This window comes from Ictidomys tridecemlineatus, chromosome 3, assembly GCF_052094955.1.
Source record: "Ictidomys tridecemlineatus isolate mIctTri1 chromosome 3, mIctTri1.hap1, whole genome shotgun sequence".
Taxonomy (NCBI): Eukaryota; Metazoa; Chordata; class Mammalia; order Rodentia; family Sciuridae; genus Ictidomys; species Ictidomys tridecemlineatus.
This window is the reverse complement of record NC_135479.1, coordinates 127,242,035-127,248,753: the sequence shown is the minus strand read 5'-3', so window position 1 is coordinate 127,248,753 and position 6,719 is coordinate 127,242,035. Positions and strand designations below refer to the sequence as shown.

Sequence of the window (6,719 nt, the reverse complement as noted above, 5' to 3'; positions counted from 1 at the left end):
CAGCGAAAGAAAAATTTGCTTTTATGTGAACTGCTGCAGACTGTGAACTTCTGGGCCCCTCCCCTTACACTCTGGGTATAAAACTCTGAAACTTCCTGAACTTGGGGTTCAGGGGATTATTGATTATAGTAAAAGCTGTGCCCTCTGAACCTAGCTGCAGCCAAATAAAACTGTTTCCTGCTGTCTTCAGTACCTTGTCTCATTTCTTCCTGCAACATTTTTGGCACCCCAGATGTGACAGAGGAAGTAAGGAAGGCTATTCTGCCTCTTTGTCTCCAGGGACTGGCTTCCCTGGGGCGATGGGAGACAGCAATCCCCTTGGTGCACCCAGGCAACTCTTGGCCTGAAGGATGATCAACTCACCCAGTGCCCTGGGGCTGCCACCACGGAGCATAATGGAACCCAGAGGCAGCAGGAACCAGAATTAGGGTTTTGGAGCACCACCCAGCTGAACAGGTAGGACCCAGTTTCATTTGGTTTTGCAGCCCACCTGACTTCCCTTCAAGGCCTAAGCAGGTGGAAGAGAGGCTTGATCACCCTCTGTTGGGTCCCCAGTACCTTCCAAAGTGGTTGGGAAAGGAACTCGGGGAGTCGCCCAAGTAGTCTCTGTTTAGGGTCAGTGAGCAGAGGGGAAACCGTGACTCCCTTTTTGTTTGGTTTGCAATTGTTGGAATTTGGGTGGTATAGAAATTCTGTCCTGGCCATGTCTGTGTGAAAGTGTCTAAAAGTGTGTGAATGAGAGGGACAAAGGGAAGGGTTCCGATCCAACCCAAGGGCCTAAGCCAGTGCACAGTCCTGACCCACGATTCTGTAGCACCTCATACAGTCTATGGTGGAATTTCACCAACCAAAGTCCAGGTGAAAGCTCCAGGTGGGGGTTTGATACTGATCCGCAAGGCTAAGAGGGCCTAAGTCCCCGCGAGGGGAGCGGCCAGAGGTGGACGATTTCCTAAGTGTGTTTGTTCTAAATGTGCGACACTGATGTAGGTTTGAACATGGGAGAACACTAAGGAAAGTGAGCCTTCTGAAATGTGTGTTAGAAACCTCTAGGAGGGTTTTCCTGGTAACTGTGGGGTGAGACTCACTCCACAAAGGTTGCATACTCTGTGAATTAGAGTGGCTCACCCAAGATGTGGGCTGGCCACCAGAGGATCTTTAGATGAGAGAGTCATTTTGATTGTTGTTGGAGTCCCTGAACCATTTCTCTTACATTGATTGCTTTCAAGAGATAGTACAGAAACAGCCCCCTTGGTTGAGAGCCTGTCTAGATGGACAGTCCAAGCTGATGTTAGCCAGGAGCATAGTGGTCTCTAAGACCCAGCAGAAAGCAGCTAAACAGAAAACCTGACTAGGAAAGACAGGAAAGGAAATAGTTTTCCCTGTGAGCCAGAAGAGGACCTAGGAACCTTATGTGCCACTCTACCCAACTTTGCAAAGACCACTGGGACAAGGGACTGTCCCCTGCCCCCTTGTCCTCAGAGGCAACAAATGATGCCCCCCCCAATACTGGCTACTCCTTCCTCTGTGATGTCCTCAGAGACAAAGACTTCCTAGGACCAAAGACTCTTTCACTTCCTAAGATTAAGGTGGGAGATTTGTCCCAAGACTAGAGTCACAACTCAGATGAAAACTCTCCAGATGCCCCTGCAAGGGACTAAAGGACCTGCCCTTGTTGACCAGAAGGGAAATGTCTGAGGGAGACAAGGCAGTTTTGTGTGCCAGCCTTTCTCCACCACTGAGCTCATAAGCTGGAAAAATCATACTCCCTCCTACATGGAGAAACCCTGGACCATGACTGATCTGATGCAGCCCATTATCCAGACCTAGGACCGGGCCCCAACAAAGAAGAAGGTCTAAGATAAAGAGATATCAGGAAGTCCTCATGGAAAATCTAAAATAAAAGAAAAAAAGAGAACAAAACACACTGTTTGTGCCCAAGAGTTAGAAGGAATCAGAGCCAGTCCTGAGCCCCAGCCTAAGCCAAGTACATCTGCAGACAAACAGAGCAGAGATAAGCCTCCTTCTGCTCCAGCATCTCCCTCTCTCACCCTCCATAGCCCTGAACATTTCTCTCAGCCCCACATCTTCCTAAGGCCCCTCTACCCTATGAAACTGGCAGCAATGATCAAAAGAGATGTGCCCAACTGACTCAGAGCTAAATGTCTAGGCAACTGCCACTGCTGCCCCTCTCCCTGCCCAGAGGTGCCCGGGGGAGGAGGGGCACCATACAAACATTGTAGCTGTAGTGCAAGTTTGTCAATGAAGAAATGTACAGGCGTAAGCAACAGGTGATCAATGCAGCATTTGTGGGACAGGCTCAGAGAGCCATTTGCCAAAAATTACAATCCCAGAGGACTTTACTAAGAAGTGTGCCAGTGAGCTGATTAAGGTGGCCACCACAGTTTTCATCAATTGAGATCCAGAGACTCAAAGACAGGCAGACCAGAAAGATAAAAATGAAGATGGATATTCTTACAAACCCAGAGGTCACTCAAAGGGGGGTCTCACTAGAACAAAGCCAATGGTCCAAATGTTTATAATGAAAAAAAAAAGCATGCCAGACAAAAGGGGAAGCCTCCTGTGGTCCCGCCGGGCAAGCACCCACTGTCATGCTCAAAAGCTAAGACTTGAACAGAGAAGGAGTAAATGTTTTCCCCCAAGACTTTGGACCCAGCCCCTCCTTTCAGTTTCTTCCCACTTGCTCAGAAGTTAATGATTGATGAATATGGCAGGGGTCCCATAGACACACCAACTGCAACTGATGCATGAGACCCAGAGCTCCAGGAGGGCTCAGCTGCTGCAAACCCCCAAATGAACCAGGAATATGTTCATGTTAAAGCCACTAGTGAGCCATAGGATGCTCACTCCTAAAGGACATGCCACCCTGGCTCCAAGCCACATGCCATGAGCCGCCAGCAGGAAGGGCCACAGAGCCTCATGTACCCAGGCATACTGAACAAAAACACAAGTGAGGCAGCTACTATAGACAATTAGGGCAGGCTCCCACCTGGCAGGAGGAGAAAGCCATGCAAAGAGCAACCCCTAGGTGGGCACAATGTGGCTGCCACACCAGGACCTGCAGAGAACCTGCCCTCCAACCTTGGCAGACAGCTCATGGTGAGATTGACATAGGTGTCTTTTATATAAATGATGTCCCAGGTCATCAGTCTCTGCTAAGATTTACATTAGATTTAAGAGTTAAAGAATCCCAGCAGCCAAGATCCTGCACTGGGAGATAATAAAAAAATTCCTGCATCTTAAAGTGCCAGAGGCTCTATGTATGCCTCCCTTCACTAAATGACAGTTTCTCCCAGGGGCTTGAGTATACCATCCTTGGGACAGCACTGAACTCTGACTTAAAAACCCATATCTATCAAGACAAAGGTCAAATACCTTGGTTAACATCTGACTCAGCAACAGCACAGAACAACCACTGGGCCTCAAAAGAAACAGGAGATCTGCTCAATTCCAGTCCCTTCAACCTGCCATCAGACTAGAGAATTCGTGGGGGCTACTGGGTTCAGCCATATATGGATTCCTAACTTTTCTGTCATGGCAAAACCCCTCTATGTAGCCACAAATGGGGGAGAACAAGATCCTCTGATGTGGGGGACAACTAAGCAAAAGGCTTTTGAGGACATTAAACAAGCACTCACCAGTGCACCTGGATTAGGGCTCCCTGACCTCACAAAGCCCTTCTTTCTGTATGTACATGATCAGTCTGGAGTGGCTATGGGAGTTTTGACTCACATGCTAGGGACATGGCACCGTCCAGTGGCCTATTTGTCCAAACAGCTGGACTCTGTAGCCCAGGGCTGGCCATGTTTTTTTTTATGGGTCCTTGCAGCCACAGATCTTCTGGTGTTGGAAGCTGATAAACTGGCCATAAGACAAGAACTGGTTGTCAGAGTTCCTCATTCAATTTTGACATTGTTAGGATATAAAGGACACTATTGGTTGACTACTGAAAGAATGGTCAAATATCAGGGCATATTATATGAAAACCCATGTATTCATGTTGAGGTCTTCAGAACTCTAAACCCAGCAAATTTGCTGCCCATTGGACCTGGAAAACCTGATCACAAATGTGTTGAGGTCATGGATGCAGGTTTCTCCAGCAGACCAGACCTAACAGACCAGCCTCAGAAGGACGCTGATGCAGAGTACTTCAAAGATAGAAGCAGTTTTATAAAAGATGAGGTATGTTTTGCTGGATATGCAATGGGCACTCTGCCTCAGGGAACTTCAGCACAAAAAGTAAGACTTATTGCTTTGACTCAAGCACCTCAGTTGACAGCAGGAGTCTGTGTGGATATTTACACAAATATGCATTAGCCACCCTTCATGTTCACAGGGACTTATGTAGGCTAATTAACTCAGGAGAGAAAAAAAGGGGGGCATGATGTATGGGCAAGAAATTATTAAACTTTTGGATGCACTGTGGGCTCCAAGGAAGGTTGTGATTATATATTGCCAAGGTCATTAAAAGGGAAACACTGTGGTTTCTCAAGGCAGCCAGAGTGCTAACAGAGAGGCCAAATTAGCTGTCTGCTAGAAACAGAAAGAAAATCCAGTCCCAGGTTTAAATGCTGCCCTTCTGCCTGGTTGACTAGCTAACAGAATGGGAGTCAACATATTCCCAACATGAAAGTAAGTGATTTAAGACTGAAAAAGAAATTTTTCTACCAGGTGGATGGTGGAGATTTTCTGATGGCCAGAATAGCCATTCCGGAGATTCTAACCCACGCCTTTATCAGACAGTTCTGCTGGGTATAAAACTCTGAAACTCCCTGAACTCGAGGTTCAGAGAATTAATTGATTACAGAAAAGCTGTGCCCTCTTAACATGGCTGAAACCAAATAAAACTTTTTCTTGTGGTCTTCGGTGCCTTGCCTCCTTTGTCCCTACAACAATACCTGTGAGATTTAAAAATGCTGCTGGCCAAGAGGCGCAAGACATCCCAGGTGCTACATGTTATGGATCCTGCACAAACTTCTGACTTAGATATGCTGGAGGCCAGCAGGAGCCAGGAGAGCCCTGTATACTAAAAACTAGCAGGCACCAGACAGCCAAAATGCATCAGGAGCCAGCTGGTGCCAAGAGAGCCCAAGTGTATTAGGAGCTGGCATGAGCTAAAAAAGAGAGAGTTGCTAGGGCTTATTACCTATGTAGGTGAACCAGAAACAAGCCCATACCTCAGAAGTAAGGCATCCATACTTTTCAGTGTTTGTTACACTAATGATTCCAGTGGTGGACAACTGCCCATGTGGATGGCAGTGGCTCTGGAGTCAGAAACAGGCACTGTCTGGTTTGATATAGGTATAAGATAAGGAAGCCAGTGAGCTGAGCTAAATGGTGATAGCAAATAAAGCATTCCCCATAGTGATATGTACTGATAGTTGTGTTGTGTACTGGGGACAAGTTCTGTGTCAAGAGCCTTGGGAGCTAAGCCACGAAGAACAGGTAACTATAGGGCATGTTATGGGCCATGCTCCCCTTGACTAGCCCAGAGAATGATGAAGAAGATGCTTTGCTAGGATGTAGTGGTTAGAGTGGGTGCCTCCCACTAACTTGGTGGCTTAGTTACACTGCTGCCTTCAATATGCAGATATGAAGATGATGTAGAATGTAGTCAAAGAGTGGGGTCTGCCTTTAATATGGGATGCCCTGGTAGAGGCTTGCCAGGCATGTGTGATTTGGGCTCAAGAGTGCTCACACCCACCATGCCTTGGATTTCCAGATTTTCATGTAATGCAGATACATCACTTTGACACAATGATACATTGACAATCACCCTCTATTGTTTACCTTGAAGCAGTGGATATGACTATAGGCTTGTTGATTGCCTGACCCAGTGGTCAAGCAAGTCAGTGCACTATGATTTGCACCCTGTGTTGGCAGCCTTGTATAACCAGTATATCACAATAGAAAGTGACTAAGGTACACATTTTACAGGTCAAGGGGGTGTATAGTGATGGGCAACTCAGATTCAATGGAAGCTGTATGTTTTTTGTCACCCACAGGCTGCAGACACAATAGAGAGATATAATGGGCTGCTTAAGCAAGGACTTAGGTCTGCAGCCCACACACTTTCCACAAAGGGGGTGGGCACAGTGCCTATGGTTAGCTGTGAAAGCTCTGAATGAGGGTCCCCAGTGAGAAGGAACAGTTCCTGTGGAAGCTTTGCTGTGTCACACAGCAATACCAATATGCATCCAGGTGACAACAAAGGATGCTGAACTTAAGACTGGGTTTGGGAAATGAGGGAATGTTCTTTTGCCTGCTCCCACTGGAATGATTAGGGACAGACTGTGGATTGGACATGACTCTGGACAGAAAAGTTCTTCTACCTTCACTGGGTAGCCCTGTTAGCCCCACAGGGAACATGTTTGGAGTGTGAGCTCATTGTAATGCCATGGATAACTAATGAAGCCCCACTCCCTGGATGACTTGGTCCAAGTACCACAGATGGGACACAAATTCTAAAGTGCATATTTGTTATTTCCCTTTGACCTATTATGAGTTCCCTGGTGCTGGTGCACACTGAGCTTGCTGGGGTACAGGACCAAACTGTAAAAGTGTGATATCACCATAAGGGAAGCTGCCACAGGCAGCCACTGTGCTTTCCCAGGACTCAAAGCTGGCATGGATTTTCCCAGATGCTTGTGATTCACCTGTGCTAATGCTTGTAACTGCTTTGTTCTTTCATCTGTAGGTGT

At 47.0% G+C, this 6,719-nt stretch overlaps 1 long non-coding RNA gene across 1 annotated transcript in view; it reads left to right on the top strand.

Moving 5' to 3' along the window:
- The first annotated feature begins 229 nt into the window (after positions 1-229).
- The window catches only part of LOC120885565 (uncharacterized), a 41,890-nt gene continuing 35,400 nt past the window's right edge, over positions 230-6,719 (top strand). The window contains exon 1 of the long non-coding RNA XR_013435720.1: positions 230-456. This is a non-coding gene — a long non-coding RNA (uncharacterized LOC120885565). The remainder of the gene's footprint in view (positions 457-6,719) is intronic.